At 39.6% G+C, this 26,400-nt stretch overlaps 1 protein-coding gene across 4 annotated transcripts in view; it reads left to right on the top strand.

The window, feature by feature from the left end:
* The window catches only part of ST6GALNAC3 (ST6 N-acetylgalactosaminide alpha-2,6-sialyltransferase 3), a 631,673-nt gene that overhangs the window by 96,715 nt on the left and 508,558 nt on the right, over positions 1-26,400 (top strand). The window contains exon 1 of one of the 4 annotated variants that reach the window (XM_061411548.1): positions 6,287-6,585. The exons of the other annotated variants lie outside the window; for them this stretch is intronic. The gene's annotated coding sequence lies outside the window, so the exon portion shown is untranslated. Of the gene's footprint in view, positions 1-6,286; positions 6,586-26,400 lie in introns of those variants that run through there. 4 annotated transcript variants of the gene reach the window in all.

Below are 26,400 nucleotides of genomic sequence, written 5' to 3'. Positions count from 1 at the left end.
TTGCACCCACCTTCCTGTAACATAGTCAGGGTTAGCTGAGGTGAGGCTTGTGAATGCTTTGTCAAGATAACCATGAGTCCACTTATTGAGCTCCTGTTTTGTGTTAGTCCTGGAGATAGAGTGGTAGGCAAACTGGACAGCACCTGCCATCATGGAATGGCCAAGTCTAATGAATGTGTGACTATACACAGTTATAAATGTGGAAGTAAACAATTACAAGTAATTACAGGGGTTCAAAGTCTTTAAAAGAGAAAAAGTGCTGGGAGCACTTAGAGGGGGACCCAGCCAAGTCTGGGGATCACATAATATTTCACTGATAATGTGGTATTGAAGATTGGTGTGAAGGATAAAGGGCAGATAACTGGGTCCAGAGGCAGAGAAAGACGGTTCCAGGAGAGGGAATAGCATGTGTTTAAACTCAGAGGCAGGAGAGCATGTGGTAGGTTTTGAAGGTGTGAAAAAAGTATGATATGTAAGTGTAAGATGTAAGATGTTGTAACGTGTAAGTAAAATGTCATTGCTATTATCGTAAATTCTAAGGCTACTGAATCCTAGCTCATAAGTTGAGGGTTTGTCTTAAGTCTCATTTTACCCTTTTCTTTCATGAAGTTATCTTTGACTACCTCAGAACTGATGCTTTTCTATTCTAAAAACTCATAGCATGGTCTGTACTATATATTTCAACACTTATGTTCTTTAAAACATGTTCTTAAAGTTTATGTATCTTTCTTGAATCAGATTGATGGAAAGTCCCTTGAGGAGAGAGTCTTGATTTTGTATTATCTGTGTCTCCCGAGGGCTGAGCATAATGCTGAGTCTGCAGTGATCAACAAATATATAATGCTTGATGTTGGAAATAGTCCACCAAAAACTTTATAATATACCCTGTTATGTAGGTACAGTGCCACATGCTAAACTTGGGACTGCATGCATTTTGGATCTGAATAAGTGAATTTGAACCCTGACTTCGCGATTTTGCATATGTGTGATCTTAGAAGAATCACTCTTTTTGAGCCTCAGTTTCCTTGAAAAAACAATGAGGATAATATTATACAGTTCATTGATTTTTAAGACTCATTTTTTTCCTTCACATTTTAATGTATCTAGAACTTACATGTGTCGTACATGAATGATATATTATAATTGGCAGTATTCTTTTCTTCCTTGTTGGTGCATAAAATAATGGTGTGTCTTAACATTCAGTGGCATTTTAAGATTTGATGAAGTACAGTAACTTTTACTTTTTCTAAGATTGTTGTGAAAATTCGAGATGAAGTACACAATTCATCTGATATTTACCTGATGCTTCCACGACATTTTGAAGACTGTAAAATCAGACCCAAGACTCAGTACAAGCTTTGCAAACTGTCAAAGTTAAAAACTGTGATGGCCCATGCTTAGTGAAGCATTCCAAAGTTCAGAGCCACCTACCCTTAGCCTTCATGCCTCCAGATGTATTTTGCCAGTTTTAATATCATTAATATCATTAAGGTTCATGGCAAAATGCTCCAGATGCTGGGGTCTTTGAGAAGCTCTCTCTCCTGCCCAGGTTTGAACTAACTGAGAAATAAGATGAAAGAACCAGCAGAGGGAAAACCAGAATGTCACTAGTTCTAGGTTAGAGTATGTAGCTTATATCTGTGGGTAACTAGGCTCCCTGTTACTGCACCCAGAACTAACCTATGCATCACGGTGCACCAGTGGGGAAGGTGTGGAGGAACCAAGGATCTGGGTGCTCTATGCTCTCTCCCAGAAGAGAAGGGAGGAAGAAGGAGCAGATAGCACAGGAGGCTCACAGATAACATCAGTCACTCCCCAGCCCGAGAGGAACTCCAATAGGGACCCCACAAAGGAAAGGAGACTTTTGGAGTCAGGTACCACCCTTATGGCAGAAAGTGAAGAGGAACTAAAAAGCCTCTTGATGAAAGTGAAAGAGGAGAGTGAAAAAGTTGGCTTAAAGCTCAACATTCAGAAAACGAAGATCTTGGCATCTGGTCCCATCACTTCATGGGAAATAAATGGTGAAACAGTGGAAACAGTGTCAGACTTTATTTTTTGGGCTCTAAAATCACTGCAGATGGTGACTGCAGCCATGAAATTAAAAGACGCTTACTCCTTGGAGGGAAAGTTATGACCAAGCTAGATAGCATATTGAAAAGCAGAGACATTGCTTTGCCAACAAAGGTCCGTCTAGTCAAGGCTATGGTTTTTCCAGTAGTCATGTATGGATGTGAGAGTTGGACTGTGAAGAAAGCTGAGCGCCGAAGAATTGATGCTTTTGAACTGTGGTGTTGGAGAAGACTCTTGAGAGTCCCTTGGACTGCAAGGAGATCCAGCCAGTCCATTCTGAAGGAGATGAGCCCTGGGATTTCTTTGGAAGGAATGATGCTAAAGCTGAAACTCCAGTACTTTGGCCACCTCATGCGAAGAGTTGACTCATTGGAAAAGACTCTGATGCTGGGAGGGATTGGGGGCAGGAGGAGAAGGGGACAACAGAGGATGAGATGGCTGGATGGCATCACTGACTTGATGGACGTGAGTCTGAGTGAACTCCGGGAGTTGGTGATGGACAGGGAGGCCTGGCGTGCTGCAATTCATGGGGTCGCAAAGAGTCGGACATGACTGAGTGACTGAACTGAACTGAACACACTGTATTGAGTAGGCAGAAATAAAAAAATTAGGAAATAGAAAAGAAAGAATGATGTTAGTCAATGACAAGGCTGATGTTGTGGAATCACAATGAAAAAGTATATTTGATTGAAAAAAAATGGGCGTTTAAAAAATATCCAAGACTTTAAAAAAATGCAGAAAGTAGTAGTAAATTGCATTGCTGAAGAGAGGAGATAAAAATGTTTAAAAAGGAAATGATTTCAAAGGTTTATATTGGATTCTGTCAAGCCTGGTTCATTAGTTAACTGTTCATCTCTTCACCCACCAGGGAGTTGGCATGGAAGAGAGATCCGTGGTGTTAAGAAAAAGCCATGAGTGTGTTTTGCACCGCATATGGTTTAGCTTTGTTTTTGTGTAAGACAAGCTAGTTTAATTTACAAGTGGAGTTTTGATACACTCAGGACTCTGAATAAGTGTTGGGTGGGTAGGGGTTAGTCTGGTGAAAGGCAGACAAACCACAGTAGCTCATTTCCTTTCATTGATCCTAGCCCAAAGCATCACTATTGCATCTTAGATACTAAAATCCTTGATTCACATAAGAATAGTCTGGTGCAATCTGGAAGGATGTTGTCATGGTCTCTCAGAAGTAAATAATATTAATTTTTAAACACTCCCCAGGAATAATTAACATGATCTCAAGTATTCTAAAGCATTAGGATGTACAGTATTTCTTACAGTGGAAGAAATAGCCAAATATTTTGAGAAAAGTATGAAGGTGCAACTGTCTTTCTTCTGTTTGTTCTTAATTCACTGAGGCTATTGTGTGTGTGTTTTGGGGAGAATGTTATCCTAAATAATAATACAGAGATACTCTATAATCTCCTCGTTAAGAAACTTTCCGATAGATTCTACCTCTTATGCTATCTTGGCATTTCTCTAGTAGAGCTATGGATGTTGTCTAACCACTGTTTTCATTTTTATGAATGTCTTTCTAATATACACATAACTACATTAAAATTTTTATAATTATGGAATTTTAAGTATCATATATATAAATTTGGGATCCCCAGGTGGCTCGGTGGTAAAGAATCTGCTTGTCAGTGCAGGAGATGTGGGTTCAATCCCTGTGCCATGAATATCTCATGGAGGAGGAAATGGCAACCCACTCCAGTATTCTTGCCTGGGAAATCCCATGGACAGAGGAGCCTGGAGGGCTACAGTTCATGGGGTGGCAAAGAGTCAGACACGACTCAGCAACTGAGAATATATACATTTTATGTGTATAAAGTATATGAAAAATTTTATGTAAGTAAAATCATATATAGTTATATATTTTATTATATATGTATATATCTATATAAGATAGTTTAATTGACAATGTTAATATATAAACAGATCATATTTACATATATTTTAATATATATGGTTACATATATCTTATAAAACACATTTGTATGTTTATAGTCTGCCCATTTCTCTTTTGGCGAAGGGAATGACAATCCACTCCAGTATTCTTTCCTGGAGAATCCCATGGACACAGAAGCCTGGGGGGGCTGCAGTCAATGGGATTGCGAAGAGTTGGACACAACTGAGCAACTAACACAATACATTTCTCTTTTAATTAGTAATAAATCATGAAGACTCTTTTTTTGATCAATAAACATTTTTATAATGTGCTCCTTAATGGTATCCATGTATTCCATTGTATGAAAACTGATTATTTACTTACCAATCTGCCTTTGATGGACATTTAGGTTTCTGATTTTTCTCTGTTGTATAAGTGACATCGTAAACATCTTTCCACATTCTTTTTTGTGCACCTCGTTGATTGCTTCCTTTGTGTATTTTTTAGTGGTGTTTTTGCTGGATCAACATTATTCTTAAAATGAAAGACTTTGGACATGTAAAACCAAAGCGTCCTCCAGAAAGGCTGAAATTTAAGTTTACACTACCTTGGAGTTTCTTGAGTGTGCTTATTTTTCCATACCTTCTCACACCAGAGAATCTCATTATTTTTAATGTCAGGCGAGAATATACAGTTGACCCTTGAACATCATGGGGGTTAGGGGCACTGACCCTCCATGTATAATCTATAGTCGGCCCTTTGTATCTTCAGTTCTACGTCAAGAGATTTAGCCAACCATAGATCATGCAGTACTGCAGTATTTACTGTTGAGAAACAATTCACATGTAATTGAACCCATGCAGTTTAAACCTATGTTATTCAAGTGTCATCTGTGTTTTCATTTTTTATTTTCATTTTTTTGACTTTTTGATGTAAGCTATTACTTTACAGCAAAACTGAAATCATGAAGTCTCGGTTTGATTCCTTTGCTTTGAATCCCTTGGAGTCAGCTGCTCCCAGGCATAGGCTTTTGGGGGTAGGCCTGGCCAGGATGGGGAACTGTGGGGAAAGGAGTGAAATAAAGGTAGTTTGAGAATATCACTTCCCTCTAAGAGAAGTACCAAAAACTGAAAAAGAATTACAGAGAAATGAAACAGGGAAATCAAAGACTTAAAAAAACAAACAAACAAACAAGATTCTCCTTGAGTCTATTCTATGAAAAGAAAATTTCTTTCTCCCTGTTAGTTACCTTATCCCTTGGTCACTGTTCCAGAGCTTGAGCAGACTGTTTGCCTATACTTTGACTAATGTGGGTGAAATGATTTTTGTGTGATCTTTTAAGACTGGAGATCCCAATCACATCTTTAATATTTCATCTCCAGAAAAAATACTTTCCACATTACTAACATTGGGAACATAAGTTATTGGTCATTTGGGGAACTACTTATCCTTTTATTTTTCAAATTTAAACATTAACCAAGGCAATCTGAGCTTTGCCTTTTTTTTTTTTTTTTCTCTTGGGTAACTTGATTCTCCAATTATGAATAATGATTATTTAATGTCTGTTAATTCTATGGCAGTTTAGGGTGAATTCTAATTAGCCTTTTCCCTACGATATGTGGTTTGTGGCTTGAAAGTCTTTCTAATGCCTCCCCACCCTGAAACTAATGACTCAGAACCAAGAAAGACTGACACAGATATTCATATTAGGCTGGGGCTGCTAATGCTCCAGAGAGTGCCCATGCCCTCTTGCAGCCTTGTGCTCCATGGTGGATAATGCCCCCCACCAAGCTGGTCTCAGTATGGTTTCCTGTGCAGTGCACCCAGAAGGCTTGGCTTGGCTCACATGATGCTCATTTCTGGGGGGTCATAAGCACTATTTCTTCACTGGAGTCCTAGGTAGTCATTTTCCCTAGTGCTTTAAAAAGATTAAAATGTGGTTTTAGGGATAATCATCCCCCAGATTTTTGTGAAGTGTCTCTGATCCTAATTAATGGTATTAACAGATTCAGAGAGAGTAAAGAAAGATGTCTGTGGCTTCTGATTTAAATTAGGCTATCTGTATTGATTGGTCATTGTCTTAGTCTGTTCAGGCTGCTATAGCAGAATACCATAGACTGTATGACTTACAAACAACAGAAATCTATTTCTCACAGCTCTGGAGGCCGAAAGTCTGAGGTCAGGGTTCTCATGTTAGGTTCTGGTAAGAGCCCTTTTCCAGTTTACGGACTGCTGACTTCTCGTTGCATCCTCACATGGCAGAATGAGAACAAGCTTTTTTTTAGCCTCTCTTTACAAGGATACTAATCCAATTGATGAGCCGTTATATTAGGGATTAGGTTAGGTTTCAACACATGTATTTTTGAAGAACATAAGCATTCACAATGCTCACCAGCATTGGTATGTAGATAAGAAGAATCATGCTCACGTGCTCAGTTGTGTCTGACCCTTTTTTTGACCCTATGGACTATGGTCTGCTGGGCTCCTCTGTTCATGAGATTTTCCAGGCAAGCATGCTGGAGTGAGTTGCCATTTCCTCCTCCAGGGGATTTTCCTGACCCAGAGACTGAACCCTAGTCTCCTGCATTGCACACGGACTCATTACTGCTTGAGCCATCGGTAAAGCCCTGGTATGTAGATAATTGAAGATTAACTATGACTTTCTAGAACAAAATAACAGTTCTTTCCTGAGCATAATGTATAAACTGGGTTTAAAAGATGAGTTAAATCATAAAAAAGTTGCTCCTAATTTTATCCTATTGCTATTGCCAAGTCACTTTAGTCGTGTCTGACTCTGTGCGACCCCATAGACGGCAGCCCACCAGGTTCCCCCCGTCCCTGGGATTCTCCATGCAAGAACACTGGAGTGGGTTGCCATTTCCTTCTCCAATGCAGGAAAGTGAAAAGTGAAAGTGAAGTCGCTCAGTCGTGTCCGACCCTCAGCGACCCCATGGACTGCAGCCTACCAGGCTCCTCCGTCCATGGGATTTTCCAGGCAAGAGTACTGGAGTGGGGTGCCATTGCCTTCTCCGAATTTTATCCTATATGACATGTCATTCAAAATATTTAAAGAAGGGAGAATTCTGTTCAATAAAATTTTTGATTGAGTTAAATAGAGGGAAGTGGAGAGTTATTGCTTAATGAATACAGAGGTTCAGTTTTGCAAGGTGAAAAGGGATAGATGGTGGTGTTTGCACTACAATGTGAATATGTTTAATATCACTGAACAGTGGTTAATGGGGTAAATTTTATGTTATTTGTTTTTCACCACAATTGAAAAAGAATAATATGAGATTCCTTTTGGAGAGCTTTTTGATCCATGTTTTGACTTAGTAAATATGGGAGGTTAAATATAGCTTTGTGTATCTCCTGGCTGTTCGAGAGTCATCATTCTGCATGTAGTCCTCATTTTATAGGACGGGAGAGGCAGAATGTGTTTGGATCCAGGACATCTTTGAGAAGGAGTTTAAAAATTTTCTTATATTGCTGTGCATTCCTGTAATTTGCATTCTTCTCCTAAATGTGCAGAGAGAAAAATAATTTGGATCCCAATTAATTGGGCTCTAATTGATCTTTGTTTTAGGCTGTATATTAAAAGATCGGCCACCTAAGGTATTGAATCATGATGATTTTGTATGTAACTGCACAGGAAGAAAATGTTTAGGTGCAGCTTTCTTCACATTCATGCTTTCCCTCAGCCATTGTGCTATGTGTTCTTGAGACCCAGTGAATTTTTGAAAGTCATCTGTGGTGCAGAGGAGAATTAATATTAAAATACATTTAATAAATAAGCTGTCAGATGATTCCCTAAGATACCATAGCAGCTGAAAACCTTCTTTCTGATCACTATGTACAGGGGGAATGATGGTTAATATAGAGTCTCTGTTGGTGTCTCATAACAGGCCTTCAGTAATCATTTCTATCCCAGTCTTGCTCCATTGATGTCTTCAGTCTTGACTGACGGAGCAATTTTCTCACAGAAGACAGCCCCTCCCTGGAAAGGAGAGATAGTCATCTACCAGTATAAAGGGAGGAGAATAGAAACAAAATCACAGATTTGGCAGAGAAGGCCTGCATACTGACCCTGTGTTCCTGGCAGTTTGAGTGAGGTTTTGGTCTTTGGTTTAAATTGTCATGATTATTTAATAGCATGTTATGGGGCCAAGATTTTGAACTCTGTGCTCTTCATGGACTCTGCCTGAAGGCAGAAGCTTAGGAAGATTAAACATTAATTAAAGTATCCAAAGCAACTACATAGAACAAAAAGTGTAAGAAGCAGAAAAATAACTGGCCTCCCCACTAGGGAGAGTCATTTTTAAAAGGAAGGTCTCATATTGTACTTTAGAGATGAATGTAATAGGACTTCACTAAACCCAAAGGCATGAGTAATTTCTCGGGAGAGTATTCTGCCTCTGATTCCTTAAAAAAAATTGGAAAAGCTCAGCAGATTTTGGATCATCTCAGGGGCCCTAATGGTATGGAGAGAAAGGAAACAAGACCCTGTTCAAGTTGTAACTGTACTTGATGTTTATTGAGAAACCACAGAGGGGACGGGAGATGGGGTTCCCAAGCCTGACTGGATGCCTTTCCTTCCTGGAGATTCCAGTCCAGTATTTTGGATGTAGAGCTAGGAGTCTGTGTTTCCCAAAGATTCCTTGTGTGCAGCATGGTTTGAAAATTACTGGTCAAGGTGAATAGTTTTCATGAAAATGAGAGACAGGGTAGTAGTACAGAGGGAAATCGACAAAGAGGGAGAAGGAGTTTTGGAACCCTTTGTCCAAATATCTGAGGAAGAAGAATATGTAAATCCATCCACAGCAGAGCTCTGCTGGCTGAACTGGAGGCAGGAGAACTGTCTTAGTTTCCAAGGTCTGAGCAGGGCAGATTCACTCCTCATGCCCTGGCGGGTGTAATGGCATTTCCTTCTTCCCTGTCTGCTGCTCCACCTTCAGCCTCTCTCCGCTGCCTCTTCCCTGTGTATCAACACTTCATGCACTTGATCTGCACTTGGAGCAATCTCTCCTGCTTCCTGTCTGTTTTCTGCTTTGGCTCAGTGAGCTCACAAGTGAGGCTGGAATTCAGCATGACACAGGTCTGCTTCCCCATAGTACTAGAACCTCCACTTTGCACTTTGGGTGGGGGATCCCAGCCTGGTGGACATGACTGGACACTCAAGATGCGTCTGAATTAAATTTCAGACTAATTCTGACAGAAAGTGCACTGTGTGAAACAGCACGGTGATTTCAAGAGAGCGTGGACTTTAAAGGCTGGTAGATTTTCTGTAGGCTTCTTCCCAGTAAATGGCCCAGTGTCTTTCTATTTGCTAAGGACAAAATCCTTTGAGTCATCCTAATGATCTTCTGTCTTCTATACCCCTCACTTAAATAGTGATATATCCGGAGTCCATTTATTCTCACCGTCTTTATTGTCTTTTTAATTTTATTTTATGTTGGCGAATAGTTGATTTACAGTGTTGTGTTAGTTTCAGGTATATAGCAAAGTGATTCAGTTATACATATACATATGTCTATTCTTTTTCAAATTCTTCCACCATTTAGGTTATTACAGAGTATTGAGTAGAGTTCCCTGTTCTCTATGGTACATCCTTGTTGATTATCTATTTTATATATATAGAAGTGTGTATATGTCAATCTCAACCTTCTAATTTATCCCTCCCCCACATCTTTCCCTTCGGAAGTCATAAGTTTGTTTTCTAAGTCTGTGAGTCTATTCTGTTTTATAGGTAAGTTTATTTGTATAATTTTTAAAGATTGCACATATAAGCAACATCTATGATATTTGTCTTTGTCTGACTTACCCTTGCTTAGTATGATAATCTCTATGTCCATTCATGTTGCTGCAAATGGTATTATTTCATTCTTTCTACAGCTGAGTAATATTCCATTGTATATAAGTACTACGTCTTCTTTATCCATCCCTCTGTCAATGGACATTTAGGTTGCTTCCATGTCTTGGCTATTGTAAACTCACTATATCTATTCTTAACATCTGGTCCAAACCATCACTGCTTGTCTGGATTATTGCCACAGCCATCTAACTGGTCTCACTGCTTCTGCCCTTGTTCCTCCAGTCTTTTTTCAGCACAGCAATCATAGTGATCCTTTCAAATATCACTTAGGCTCTCCCTTCTTTGCTCAGAAGTCTTCCCTCTCAGCATCAGAACAGAGACTTTACAGTGTCCTACAAAACGCTCCATGATGTGGTTTCCCCATCTCAGTTTCTCTCGCCTCATCTCTGACTTCTTTCTCCCTTGATCTCACTGCTCTAGCCATAGTTTCCTACTCGCTATTTCTCATTTGGCCAAGCAAATTCCTCTCTCTGGGTCACTGCCCTTGTTTCCTCTGCCTGAAGCTCTTTTAAATGAAATATTTATATGATTCTCTCATTTTCCTTCAAGTCTACCGATTTTTTGCTTTATGTCAATTTGGACAGCTTATATAAAAATGGAACCCTTCAATGCAGGAGACACAGGAGACATGGGTTTGATCACTAGGTTTGAAAGATCCCCTGGGGAAGGAACCCTTTCCAGTGTTCTCCGCTGGGAAATATCATGGACAGAGAAGCCTGGCGTGCTGCAATCCATGGGGTCACAAAGAGTCAGACACAACTGAGCAACTGAGCACTCATGCAATTCATTTCACATTTCTGCTTTGTTTTTCTTCATAGCACATTTCATCACCTGACATTGTTTATTTTGTTGTATTTTTCATACAAGCTCTGTGAGGGTAGGGCCTTTATATTGTTTTACTGTGGATCCCCAGGTCTAGAAAAGTACCCAACACATAGTAGGTGTTGAGAAAGAATTTGTTGAAAAAATGTATTATTAGTAGATCTGGATTTTCAGTTTGATCACTTATTATTAGCTTTATCACTTGTTATCTGTGTGACATTCAGTGCGTTATTCTTCAGAGTTTTCTCATTAAAAGAATGACTGTTGAACAGCATGGAGGTTAGGGGCACCAATCTTTCAGGTGGTTAAAATCTGCATATAATTTATAGTTGGCCTCCATATCAATTGGGCTCCCCTTGTGGCTCAGCTGGTAAAGAATCCACCTGCAATGTGCGAGACCTGGGTTCAATCCCTGGGTTGGGAAGATCCCCTGGAGAAGAGAAAGGCTACCCACTCCAGTATGCTAGCCTGGAGAATGCCATGGATTGTATAGTCCAGGGGGTTGCAAAGAGTCGGACATGACTGAGTGACTTTCTTTCTTTCTTTCATTATCAGTTGTATCTCGGTATCCTGAGCCCCACAGCTGTGGACTCAACCAGATGTGGCTGGAGTAGTCCTATAACATTTACTATTGAAAAAATCCACTTATAAGTGGATCCTTGCAGTTCAAACCTATGTTGTTCAAAGATCAACTGTAACTTTTGTTTCATGGGGTACTTTTGCAGAATAGAACTAATGTGTAAGTTTCCAACAAAAGTGTTAGATCAAGTTTGCACTAAAAATATAATAGCTCTCATTATTGTTGCTGTTGTTGTTGTTAGTATTTATTGGGGTTTGATTTAAAAAAACTGAATTTATTCAGGCATGGATTGGATTTCAATGAAAGTGGGATCCAGGAAGTGACTGCAATCCCATAGGACAGTTTTGGTTGCTTCTATTCCACTTCTCCTAAAACAGTGTGGGCTACCTGCTAATGGTTCTAGGGTTTTTCCTTGAAGGATCTTTGCAGAAGTGAGAACTTCCATGGTGTAAATTTTCCTGCTGTTCTTAAGCAAGTCTTTAAAATTAAATACAACTATAGAATGGAGTGGAGAAGGAAATGGCAACCCACTCCAGTGTTCTTGCCTGGAGAATCCCAGGGATGGGAGAGCCTGGTGGGCTGCCATCTGTGGGGTCGCACAGAGTCGGACATGACTGAAGCAACTTAGCAAGCAAGCAATAGAATGGAGACTATTCAATTTTTTTCAATTACATTGGGTTTATGAAGGTTTTTCAATTGTATAGAGTTCATTCTGTATCTTTTTATACTTAATCAATATGCAATATTTTAAGTGCCTGTATCATTCATATGTTAAGGAGATAATATCCATGGTAACCAACTCTTTTTCACGTTAGCCAAAAAAATATGGTTAGTGCTCAATTCTGTGAAAAGCATGTATGCAGATAGTTTGCTCATTAACCAGGTTTAGTGTCATTCACACACTTACACTGTTAATAATTGCTAGCTATTAATATTGTAAATTTAGTTCAAATACTGTAGATGTCTGTTCTTTCAAGACCGAATGTTAAGATTGGAATTTAGTACAAGTATGTATAAATCATTTCAAATGAAAAAAAAATGAATGCAAATCAGAGACCAGCTGGAGGGAGATTTGCATGATTATTTTAATGTTATGACAGGACACGAACACTCAGAAATTTGAATCAGAATGCTATTTCTTATACCTGCAAGGGTTGTTGAATGTCTCTTATGATGTGGCCAAGTAGCACCCTGTGTTATTAGCAGATCCTACTGATAAAAATTTGACAGTCCAGTGTCAAGCTCACTCTGTTTATATGTTTTCTCTGTAGGCTGGGTTTGAAGACTGAAATGGAATAAGCCTTTTCACCAAAGTAAGCAGTGCTTAGCACTCACACTGGTGTTCCTTAGAATCACTCCAGGGTTTTTCAAGAGATAAATCATGCCATTTGATTATTGGCAATCATTTGTCCACTCAGCACCCTGATTCATAATGCTCTCTGTGTACTGCACAGCCACACTTAAGACAGAAGAAAAGAGTAACAACAATGCCATTTTTTGCCAGTGAGTCTGGACATTGTCTTTTCTGTAGCATGGCTGATTGGGTCTTGTTGCAGATCGTTTCTCATAAATGTGTTAAATCCTTTACTGATATTCATAAGACCTCAAAATGATGACTTCATAGGAGATTCTTTTCTTTTTTGAGGCGTGATTATCTATCTACTTTTAGTTTACTCTGTTGCACTGGGAGTGTGTGTGTGTGTGTGTGTGTGTGTGTGTATGTGTGTAACGTCCTCTAGCCTTTTTAGCAATGATTCGCATTTTAATTATTCTAATGAATTGCTGATTAAAATACACTTTGATGGTCATGTTTATTTTTAAACATTGAAGATGATTCTGCTTTAAAAAGATAGCTGGACAAGTATTTCTTAAAATCAATAAGTAAGGTTATTTCTCCACATAAACAAAGTAATTTTTAGGAACAGAACACTTTATATATTGCTTGATGCTTCTGTCTGGTATGGTAGTTGAAGAGCATAAAGTTATAACAGAGATTTTCATTTTAATGGGAGAGTTGTAATACCCTCATAATTTTTTTTTACTTCTCATTAGTTTTTACAACCTATGAATTACCTAAAACAACTTCAGTCATTTGAATTTTGACTTGCCACTTATTTTCCTGTGAGCGAAATTGTCATTTGAGAAATAGAGCCTATATTTATGGCTTTGGTGTCTAAGGCTATACGTGAGGAATATTACAGAGTTTGCAGATGCTGGCGTGTGTTCTAATGCTGTCTATTTGGGGCTCTGTTCAATATAGGATTATGGAGAAGAATAGAAAAGAATGACAATGAAGTAGTAGTTACTGTCAATCTTTTGGTAATATAATGAGAATTTAGGAGGCTTTTCTATACACCGGTTTAGCTCTACTATTTTAGACTTGTCTGGAGGACATTTTGTATGATTTCCTATAAGGTTATTTCTTCAGTTCATTTATTCATTGATATATTATTACATTATTATTTACCTATAAAAAAGGTCAGCACAAGACTTCAAGTCTTAGTGTCCTTTTTGTCGTTGCTGATGTCTATAACAAATTTCAATAATGGCCTTTTTAGGGGAGTGGGTAGAGACAAGTAATAACTATATGTACATATATATCTCATATATGTTATTGAATATGTATCATATATATGTTTTGGAAGGGTGGAGACAAGTAGTATTTATATGTGCATATACATGTTATTGATTGTACTATATATGTTACTGAAACTTCAGCTCATTGTCATATACTACATGTACATTGAGACACAGTCCAATGTATGCATCCATATAAAATTATAACTGTGGATGTCATTTAGTGTTTAGTTTCTCTTGTTTCTCTGTGCCACTTCTTTTCTCCCTCTTTACTCTGAGTCTATCCAAGTAACCCATTTTAATAACTATTTTTATAATCCTTCATCATTTTCTTCCTTTAGCTCGTTTCCAATCGTTAACTGTGTTATATGATCATCCTTATGTGAGCAAAATGCATCTCCATGGGAGCATTTCTCTGAGAAAACTGTTTCTGCTTCATTATAGATAAGCTAGCTTATCCAGGTCACAAAGTTCAGAGAGTTCTAGCTTTTCCCAGGTTTTCCCAGGACTAAAACTCGGAATACAAAATTGACCATTGACACTTTGAGCAAGGTCACGTGGAGCAAACCAACTAATGCGACCCATCAGTGGGAGGTGTTGCTATTTGGGCTTGGGCTGGAAATCATGCTCACTCTAGGGAGGTCAATGTGACTGATCAGAGGATGCTCTGTCACACAAAATGCATTGTGTTGGCTGGGGTGGGGTCTCCTTTAGACCTATTTATCCATGAGGGAGAGTTCTTATGTATCCAACTGTCTTATTTTGAGTTAAAAGCTTTGCCGGTGAGGATTTGCTCCAGTTTTCTTCCCACACTTTCCAGCTGAGCACAGCCATGCTCTTGTCCCTGATGAGGAATGATAATGATAATGATCCTGAGTGTGATCTGAGAGCAACAGGGACCACTTCCTGACCACTAGGTGCTCTCCCCTGCACTAACCACTTTAAGCAGCCTGTCTCTTAACCCTTGTCACAACCCACAGCCCCATGAGCTATGGATAACCATATCTCCACTTTACAAGTGGGGAAATAGGATCAGAGAGGTAAAGTCACTTGCAGGTGGTCACCAGGCTAGTGAGAGGTGGAGCCGAGACTCGAATCTAGGGCTTCAGTTGTTCCAAACCCAAGCCAATGTCATTCAGTGCTTCTGCTTCTCTTGATGCCTGACTTTGAGTTCAGTTCAAAAGCTACTCACTGTGCCCTTCCTGTGGGTCTACAGGGACTGTTGCCAGCACTGCAGAATCAGAGATGGCCAAGACATGGGCTTTGCATGGAGAAACTTACAGACAAATAGAGGAGGTAGATATGTAAATCATTTTACTGTAACATAACTGTGTAGCACTAGGATGTAAGCGCCAGGAGAAGAGGGCTTTTCTTTGTCTGTTTCATTCCAAAGCACTTAAAATAGCACTTGGAACATAGTAGGGACTCAAATGCATGTATGCACATACCATGGAGGGAGACGCTTTTTGCCTTGTCTGTGGTTTTCATCTGTGCTCTCACTCTGAACCCTACTCCTGACCCCTGATCCCTGGATAGCCTTGCCCACCAGCTTCTGGCACACTCTACTGCCCTTCCATTGCACAAATGCTTTATGGAACACACGCAGTGTTCCAGGTATGGCTTTGGTATTAGGGACATAAAGATGGACAGACTAGGCCCAGGTTCTGTCCTTATGGAGGAATACTCATACTCAGACAATCCGAATTCAACTCAGCTCCTCCCTCACACATGATCCTCTGCTCCCCACCCCCAACCCCCACACCCCCATCGCTGTGTCATTAGCAGAATTGATTCTCATGGCAGAGAAGACCTACACACCACAAGTCTGACTTGATCAGATGCTGTACCCAATAACTTTCTCTGTAAAGACCTCCTGCCACAGATTCTCACATGAAGTCTACTTTATTCATATCTCATTATCCACAGAGGAAAGAAGTAGATCAAAATAAACTCATTGACCACTGAGAAGATTGTTAACAGGTATGAGTCCCCTACTATGTGCCAGGCAATATTCTGGGCATTTCCTCCTTCATTTAATTTACAAAGTCACCCTGAGAATAAAGTGATATTTTCTCTGTTTTTCCAGATAAGGCCCAGTGAGGTTAGTAGGGTGTCCAGACTCAGAGGAGCAAAGGAGTGATCAAGTGGGGATGAGGAACGAAGCTCAATCTCCCTGCCAACCTGCTTGTCTGGGACCATGGTGTATTCCCAAGGCCATGAGAAAGGATCCAGGAGGGCTGGAGAGTGAGTGGCCCTGTGGTGCCTATTTATATCAGTGCCCTGAAAATTGTACCTGTAACTCATTGCTGCCATCGTCTGTTTTCTGTAGCCTCATGGGGGGCATTTCTCATGTTCCTCTATAGATTAATGAGCTTGTATATGGTACTTCCACTCTACGGCAGTCTTTAAGAGTTCCCCGAAGATTCATGTAGAGATCACAATTATTTAGGTTCTAAATTACCCTTGTCCAGTTTTAAGAAGATGAGCAGTATTTTCACCCTCTCAACAATGATTCCTAAGGCTTATTGCTGCAATAATATCACATTTAGTTTCCAAGGAAACTGCATATCCATTCCTTCTCTCCATCCCTTCCCTCCCACTTTCTCAAGCCTGACTTTTTTTTAATTTTAAACTCAAAATGTGCCGTTGTAGCCTCCTGCTATTGTTAAAGTTTTGGTTCTGGCACCAGTTCCTAAGAAATTACAGTTTTATTTCTGATCTTCTTAATGTTTTGGGTGCATCTCTGCAGAATAGCCATGCATTCTAAATGGCACTGAAACAAATTACTACCTTCATTATGACGTACAATAGAGGAATGCATCACACTTCAGAGTCACAGCTTCTTTAGCCAAAATACCCTGGTTGTTTAACATACTGTAGTTCTATAATTGCTTACTTGATATTCCATTGTGAGGCTTGGAAATAAAAGAAAGGTTAGGCTATGATATATATTTTACTCTCAGTGCGTATCTATAATATATTCTGGTTAACTGACTGTATATATTCAATAAATTTGCAACGTCCAGATGAATTAATTACTGCATCTAAGCATCACTTTTTCATCGATTATGCTAGTAGTGAATAAAAAATATACTTGGACATTCCATAAACCACTGGATATGTTACTATGAAAGGCAAAGAAGTATGTACTTACTTTGTAATACTATGGGAAGGCAGAGGGTAGCCACACAGTACCATAGGATGCAGGCATTCAGATCCACTGCTTAGGCATTTGAGCTATGTTGATTGAAATGTTTCTCTCCTGTCTCTTCAATTTCCCTACCCTATCCTATGCTGCACACACACACACACACACACACTTATCTCCTTGTAGAAAACAGCAGAGAACAGCGCTGTGTTTACAGAGACCCACTTGTGGCTGTGTGTACGTGTGTATCGCAGCTAATGTCCATTCCCTGGGTCCATCCTGGGGATTGCATTGAGCCTTCATGGTTTCCTGAATTCTCTGAGTTTTTCATATAAAGACCTACACCTTTGGTGTTTTCATTTGTTTTTTTTTCTTAAAATCGCTCTGAGACTTAGCTCTTGGAGAATTTGGAACTTGGGACTGATCTGTCTTCAAATAAATGAGTGGTAATTAACAGCCTATGAGTGGATAATAGTGGAATCAGTAATTGTATGTATTTTGTAGGTAAGGGCAAATGTGACTATTACAGTGCTTTGGGGATTTGAAAGGAATTAGTTTATATAGGGTTAGATTGTGAAGTCATCTAAGGGATTGTTGTACATGGAAAATCGATCTTGCATTTATCTAGTCTTTTAAGCACTTGGAAGATACTAGCTTCTGGTAGGCAGTAGGTCCAGACCAGTCTCTCCAGAAGAGTTGGGTGGGGCCAAGAGGATGTAAGCCTCAAAGGATAATGGGAAAGGAAATTTCTTTAAGGGATTCTGGCTTTGCCAGGCTGTATGATCTGATAGAAGAATGTGTTCTTCTATTGGAAGAATGTACTTTGTGTGCCCACCTTTATACAGGTAAGTTCTTAAATTATTTTCTTACAGTAAAGCAGCTTTTTTTTTTTTTTTTTTTGCCTCTGTCTGTTACAACAACCCCTGTGTTGAGTCTATAATGTCCAGAAACCCAGAGATCAACCATGGGTGCATAGGACCTCTCTGGCTCTTTTGTGTCCATTTCTGTATGCAATTACCCTGGACTTCTTGGTGTCCCCTTTTTCTTCTGAGCTGAAGCCTACAGGTCAGTATACAATGGAGTGAAACATGGACAGACTCAATTCACTTTGGTCATTGTGATTAGTGAGTTTAGAATTTTCAAATCTGAGATGAATACAATTTATGATGAACAGTGACTAGAATAACTAATCAGAAATCAGAAGTCTGCAAAGAGTAAAACCACTACCAACAATAGTCTAGCATTGGAAATGCCCTAATTTTAAATGGAAATGCTGGCCTAATTTGCAATTAGATTTGTCCTCTCACCCCATGTGGAAGTGGAGAGAGAAAGGCTCTTGAGGGAAGTAAGAACTCTCCAGCACAAATGGAGAGTTAAAGGACAGAAACAGGTAGAGGACAGGGCCAGCTACAGCTGGTAAAGGGTCTTCTGGTTCAGGCTAAGGAGTTGGACCATCACCTTGGAGGCTTGAAGGGATCCTTGAGGGCTGTCAGGTGGGGGCTGACATTGCAAGAACCTGCCATGCCTGGCTGGAGGCATGAGTATCTAAGTCATTGGATTACAGAATGTGAATTCTGAGAGTTCTGTTGTAGCATAGAAAGGAAAATTTATCTGATAGATGCCCTTTTCCTTATGAGAACTTTCTGACTTTGGGATAAAGCTTAATAGTCCTTGCTTTAAGACAACTTGTATCTAATTGGTAATTAATGCAACAAAAGTATTGTGGTTGCTCATGATATTCTCCAGTAAAGTCTTTTCTGCTTGTTTGTCCAGGAGTGTTCTGTGGTAGTGATGAGACCCAAGGATTATATTGTCTGTGTCTGTGCTAATAGATTATAGTTATATATATTATATATATATATATATATGTATTATATATATATTATATATATCAGGATAAAAGACAGGAAGGAAAAATTTTGGGGTAGCAGAGTAAAATTGTTAGAAAAGTACACAGTAGCACCTTTCTACAGGGAAGTTCACTTCAGTTCAGTTGCTCAGTTGTGTCTGACTCTTTGAGACCCCATGGTCTGTAGCACAGCAGTCTTCCCTGTCTATCACCAACTCCTGGAGCTTGCTCAAATTCATGTACATCGAGTCGGTGATGCCATCCAACCATCTCATCCTCTGTCATCCCCTTCTCCTCCTGCCTTCAATCTTTCCCAGCATCAGGGTCTTTTCCAAGAAGTCAGTTCTTCACATCAAATGGCTAAGTATTAGAGCTTCAGCTTCAGCATCAGTCCTGAATATTCAATTCAGGACTCATTTCCTTTAGGATTGACTGGTTAGATCTCCTTGCAGTCCAAGGGACGCTCAAGAGTCTTCTCCAACACCACAGTTCAAAAGCATTAATTCTTTGGCACTCAGCTTTCTTTATGGTCCAACTCTCACATCCATACATAATTACCGGAAAAACCATAGCTTTGACTATACAGACCTTTGTTGGCAAAGTAATGTCTCTGCTTTTTAATATGCTGCCTAGGTTGATCATAGTGTTTCTTCCAAGGAGCGAGCATATTAATTTCATGGTTGCAGTCACCATCTGCAGTGATTTTGGAGCCCAAGAAAGTAAAGTCTGTCACTGTTTCCATTGTTTCCCCATCTATTTGCCATGAAGTGATGGGAACAGATGCCATGATCTTCATTTTCTGAACGTTGAGTTTTAAGCCAGTTTTTTACTCTCCCCTTTCACTTTCATCAAGAAGTTCATTAGTTCCTCTTTGTTTTCTGTCATAAGGGTGGTGTCATGTGCAGATCTGATGTTATTGATAATTCTCCTGGCAATCTTGATTCCAGCTTGTGCTTCATCTAGCCTGGCATTTCTCATGATATACTCTGCATATAAGTTAAATAAGCATGGTGACAATATACAGCCTTAACATACTCCTTCCCCGTTTTGAACCAGTTCGTTGTTACATGTCTGGTTCTTACTGTTGCCTCTCGATCTGCATACATATTTCTCAGGAGGTAGGTAAGGTGGTCTGGTAGTCCCATCTCTTTAAGAATTTTCCATAGTTTGTTGTAATCCATATAGTCAAAGCATTAGCATAGTCAATGAAGCAGAAGTAGATGTTTTTCTGGAATTCTCTTGCCTTTTCTATGATCCAGTGGATGTTGGCAATTTGATCCCTGGTTCCTCTGCCTTTTCTAAATCCATATTGAACATCTAGAAGTTCTTTGTTTACGTACTGTTGAGGCCTCACTTGGAGAATTTTGAGCATTACTTTGCTAGCATGTGAGATGAGTGCAATTGTGTGGTAGTTTGAGCATTCTTTGGCATTGCTTTTCTTTGGGATTGGAATGAAAACTGACCTTTTCCAGTCCTGTGGCCACTGCTGACATATTGAGTGTAGCACTTTCACAGCATCATCTTTTAAGATATGAAATAGCTCCACTGGAATTCTGTCACCTCCACTAGCTTTGTTCATAGTGATGCTTCCTAAGGCCCGCTTGACTTTGCACTCCAGGATGTCTGACTCTAGGTGAATGATCATACCTTGTGGTTATCTGGGCCATTAAGATCTTTTTTGTATAGTTCTTCTGTGTATTCTTGCCACCTCTTCTTAATATCTTCTGCTTCTGTTAGGTCTATACCATTTCTGTCCTTTATTGAGCCCATTTTGCATGGAATGTTCCCTTGGTATCTCAAATTTTCTTGAAGAGATCTCTAGTCTTACCCATCCTATTGTTTTCCTTTATTTCTTTGCATTGATCACTTAGAAAGGCTATCTTATCTCTCTTTGCTATTCACTGGGACTCTGCATTCAGGTGGATATATTTTTCCTTTTCTCCTTTGCCTTTCACTTCTCTTCTTTCCTCCGCTATTTGTAAGGCCTCCTCAGACAACCATTTTACCTTTTTCCATTTCTTTTTCTTGGGGATGATTTTGATCACAGCCTCCTGTACAGTGTTATGAACTTCCATCTATAGTTCTTCAGGCTCTCTGTCTATTAGATCTAATCCCTTGAATTTAATCTCCTGGGAAAGCCAATCCCTACTGAGGCCAGTTTGAGGAAGAATGTTGTTGCCTTAAAGAAAACACAGTAAAAAACTTTCAGCCTGGTCACTTCTTGCTGCTCAGAAATGGTTACTATTTCCTTCTTTGTAAGCTTTGGGACATATGAACAACTGTTGGAAGGATTTAGCTTACCTTATATTAAAAAATAAAGCAAGCCAAGGAAACAAAACAGCATCCCTTCCACTCCCACTGGTAAATACAAATTAGGTTATTTGGTGAGGTAATTAAAAAAAAGATCAGCTTGATGTACAGAAGTGGTTCTTGCTTCTGGTTCACAAGGGCTTCTGGAATTTAACCCAGTCTGGCTGATCAGATATGTAAAATACTGGTTCCATCACTTGCTGAAAAACTTTATTTGCTATTCAGAATATTTGTAACACACAGAGTCCACCTCTTCTTGAGATAAAGGTTGCTGGTAATCCAGTCTAAACCCTGGCATTGAGATGCTATTTGCCATTGTCCTTATGCATATATATGTATTGTGTATGTGTGTGTTTGTGTATTAGTGTTAGTGTTAGTCAGTCGTGTCTGACTCTTTTATGACCCCGTGTACTGCAACCTGCCAGGCTCCTCTCTCCATGGGGATTCTGGGCGAAGATTCAGGTAAAGAGTCAACCTGCAATGCAGGAGACCTGGGTTTGATCCCTAGGTTGGGAAGATCTCCTGTAGGAGGACGTGGCAACCCACTCCAATATTCTTCCCTGGGGAATCCCATGAGAGGAGCCTAGCAGGCTTCAATCCATGCGGTCACAAAAGAGTTGGAGACTACTTAGCAACTAAACAATAACAAACATCATACAGATCTTCCTCGACTTAGGATGGTTAAGTGCACAGTCACTTCAGTCATGTCTGACTCTTTGTGATCCCATGGACTGTAGGGAGGACCCCATGCCAGGCTCCTGTATCCATGGGACTTTCCAGGCAAGAATACTGGAGTGGGTTGCCATGTCCTCCTACAGGGGATCTTCTATAGGGCTGCCATTTCCTACTCCAGGGGATCTTTCAACCCAGGGATCAAACCTGCATCTGTCTCATATATTGACAGGTGGGTTTTTTACCACTAGTGCCACCTGGGAAGCCCTAGGATGGTCACAGTCCCCATAAATCCACCATAAGAGAAAATGCATGTTCAAAATGCATTTAATATACATAATCTACTGAATATTAGCCCAGCTTACCTTATACATGCTCAGAACACTCATGTTAGCCTAGAGTTGAGCAAAATGATATCTCACAAAGTCTATTTTACAGCAAAGTGTTGGATATCTGTTGCTTACCCTCATGATTGCATGGCTCAGTGAAAGCTGCTGCTTCTGCCTAGCATCATAAAAGAACATTGTACTGCCTATCACTAGCTGGGAAAAAAGTCAAAATCCACAACTTGAAGTAGAGTTTATATTGAAAGTGTATCCCTTTCAAACTATTGTAAAGTAGAGAAATCATTAAATCTAACCAACCTAAGTCAGGAACTGTATGTATACTTAATATAGTGCTGGTCTAAAATGTAGTCCTGTTGACTGTATTAATACTTACTTCTATAAAGTCAGAGCATCTTTACACATGATCTGATTTTCCTCAAAGGCCATTATCCTCATATGAAAGATGGAGATTCTTGGGCAAAGATAGGGGACAAGTTTTTTCCATAGTCACAAAGTGGGATTGGTACCAGGATCTGCTGGCTCCTAGCTTGAAGCTCCTTCCATGAGGCTATTTACAGTTTATGATTTATCAAAAGCCTGCACTCTATTTGAGCTGGAAAAAGAGTTTTTGAAGAGTTCTGCTCTCACAGAATATCTGTGGGAATACTGAAGGAAAAGTTAAATTGAGACACACTTTAATATTAATATTTTATTATCTTGACACAGCCTCAGAGGTCTCTTCTGCCAAAACGAAGTCATAGCTGTTTTTCATTCTTCTGTTGTCTGCTCATTGCTGGGGCCTGTATTTTGGTCAGAAGATGTTTTGTTTCTAAGGCCAGGTAGTTAAAATAGACTGGCATAACAGGAATGTTCATGGCTATGTACTTAGCACGATGGATCATTTTTCAAATCTTTTCACTGCTTTTGCTTTTTGATCAGGAAAAATCACTTAACAGTGAGACTGGAATCTCCTTTCATAGACTCCCATGTGTCCTTGTTTTCACCTGCTGGTCTTTGCTTCTCTGAAGAGTTTGACCTTATGAATTAAATTATTTCTGATTGTAACATTAGTCAGGTGAATTGAGTAACTGGGGACTTTTGTTTATTGATCCTTTCATGTCCTCTTTTTTTTGCCTGTAAAGGTCATTTTTCAATTTCCCCAGAATGTTATTCTACTTCTACTAATAATTCTCAATGAACAGTAAGCTTAGGATATTAAAATAAAAGCCAGAATAAACATTAAGTTTAAAAGTGTCATAAAAAAATCCTAGAAACAAGCATTTGTGCTTCTGAATGTAGCTTAAATTAGATAGAAAAAACTCTAATAATCAAGGTAAATTCTTGATTTACCAGCATGTGGACCATGCTGTGCAAGGTCCACAGAGACCCCTTCTCTTTAGGAATCTATACTTGAAGACTTCTCTTTATCCTTCAGTGAAACCATAAATGTAATTTTCTAAAAGATTACAGAAAACTAACCAAACTGATCACATGGATCACAGCCTTGTCAAACTCAATGAAACTATGAGCCATGCCATATAGGGCCACCCAATGGATGGATTATGATGGGGAGTTCTGACAAAATGTGGTCCATTGGAAAAGGGAATGGCAAACCACTTCAGTATTCTTGCCTTGAGAACCCCATGAACAGTATGAGAAGGCAAAAAAAGATATGAGACTGAAGGATGAACTCCCCAGGTGAGTAGGTGCCCAATATGCTACTGGAGAAGAGTGGAGAAATAGCTCCAGAAAGAATGAAGAGGCTGAGCCAAAGCAAAAATAACACCCAATTGTGGATGTGACTCATGATGAAAGTAAAGTTTCATGCTGTAAAGAACAATATTGCATAGGAGGGGGGATGTTAGGTCCATGAATCAAGGCAAATTGGAAGTGATCAAACAGGAGATGGCAAGAGTGAACATCGACATTTTAGGAATCAGTGAACTAAAATGGACCGGAAAGGGGAAATTTAATTCAGATGACCATTATATCTCCTGTTGTGGGCAAGAATCCCTTAGAAGAAGTGGAGTAGCCATCACAATCAACAAAAGAGTCTGAAATGCAGTACTTGAGTGCAATCTCAAAAATGACAGAATGATCTCTGTTCATTTCCAAGGCAAACCATTCACTAGCACAGTAATCCAAGTCTATGCCCCAACCACTAATGCTGAAGAAGCTGAATGGTTCTGTGAAGAAGACCTTCTATAACTAGCACCAAGACAAGATGTCCTTTTCATCATAAGGGACTGGAACGCAAAAGCAGGAAGTCAAGAGATACCTGGAGTAACAGGCAAGTTTGGTTTTAGAGTACAAAATGAAACATGGCAAAGGCTAACAGAGTTTTGCCAAGAGAATGCACTGGTCATAGCAAACACCCTTTTCCAACAGCACAAGATGACTCTACACATGGAAATCACCACATGGTTAATGCAGAATTCAGACTGATTATATTCTTTGCAGCCAGAGGTGGAGAAGCTCTATACAGTCAGCAAAAACAAGACCAGGAGCTAACTGTGACTCAGATCATGAACTCTTTATTGCCAAATTCAGACTTAAATTGAAGAAAGCAGGGAAAACCACTATACCATTCAGGTAGGACCTAAATCAAATCTCTTATGATTATACAGTGGAAGTGACAAATAGATTCAAGGGATTAGATCTGATAGACAGAGTGCCTGAAGAACTATGGATGGAGACTCATGACATTGTACAGGAGACCATAATCAAAACCATCCTCAAGAAAAAGAAATGCAAAAAGGCAAAATGGTTGTCTGAGGAGGCCTTACAAAGAGCTGAGAAAAGAAGAGAAGCAAAAGGCAGAAGAGAAAAGAAAAGATATACCCATTTGAATGCAGATGTGAAAGTCACTCAGTTATATCTGACTTTTGCAACCCCATGGACTATACAGTCCATGGAATTCTCCAGGCCAAAATACTGGAGTGGATAGCCTTTCCTTTCTCCAGGGGATCTTCCCAACCCAAGGGTAGAATCCAGGTCTCCTGTATTGCAGGAGGATTTTAAATCACAAGGGAAGCCCATCTGAATGCAGAGTTCCAAAGAATGGCAAGGAGAGATATGAAAGCCTTCTTAAGTGGTCAGTGCAAATAGAGGAAAACAATAGAATGGGAAAGACTAGAGATCTTTTCAAGAAAATTAGAGATACCAAGGAAACATTTCATGCAAAGGTGGGCTCAATAAAGGACAGAAATGGTATGTACCTAACAGAAGCAGAAGATACTAAGAAGAGGTGGCAAGAATACACAGAAGAACTATACAAAAAGATCTTCATGACCCAGATAACCGCAAGGTGTGATCACTCACCTAGAGTCAGACATCTGGAGTGTGGAGTCAAGTGTGTCTTAGAAAGCATTGCTACAAACAGAGCTAGTGGATGTGATGGAATTACAGCTGAGCTGTTTCAAATCCCAAAAGATGATGCTGTGAAAGTGCTACACTCAATATGTCAGCAAATTTGGAAAACTCGGCAGTGGCCACAGGACTGGAAAAGGTCAGTTTTCACTCCAATCCTGAAGAAAGGCAATGCCAAAGAATGTTCAAACTACAGCACAATTGCATTCATCTCACACACTAGCAAAGTAATGCTGAAAATTCTCCAAGTGAGGCTTCAACAGTACATGAAAGAACATCTAGATGTTCAATCTGAGCTTAGAAAAGGCAGAGGAACCAAAGATCAAATTGTCAACATCCATTGGATCATAGAAAAAGGAAGAGAATTCCAGAAAAACTTCTGCTTTATTGACTATGTTAAAGCCTTTGACTGTGCGGATTACAACAAACTGTGGGAAATTCTTAAAGAGATGGGAAGACCAGGCTAACTTACCTGCCCCCGGAAATCTGTATGCAGGTCAAGAAGCAACAGTTAGAACTGAACATGGAACAGCAGACTGAGAACAAAGTTGGGAAAGCAGTATGTCAAGGCTGTAGCTGTCACCCTGCTTATTTAACTTATATACAGAGTACATCATGAGAAACGCTGGGCTGTATGAAGTACCTGAAATCAAGATTTCCAGGAGAAATATCAATAACCTCAGATATGCAGATGATATCACCCTAATGGCAGACAGTGAAGAGAAACTGAAGAACATCTTGATGAAAGAGGAGAGTGAAAAAGCTGGCTTAAATCTCAGCATTAAAAAGATGAAGATGATGGCATCTGGTCCCATCATTTCATGGCAAATAGATGGGGAACAATGGAAACTGTGACAGACTATTTTCTGTCAAAGAGTCAGATACAACTGACTGACTGACCTGAACTGAACTGAAAAGATGCC

Source organism: Bos javanicus, chromosome 3, assembly GCF_032452875.1.
Source record: "Bos javanicus breed banteng chromosome 3, ARS-OSU_banteng_1.0, whole genome shotgun sequence".
NCBI classification, from domain to species: Eukaryota; Metazoa; Chordata; class Mammalia; order Artiodactyla; family Bovidae; genus Bos; species Bos javanicus.
The sequence above is the reverse complement of the archived record's forward strand: the minus strand, read 5'-3'. Positions and strand labels throughout refer to the sequence as shown.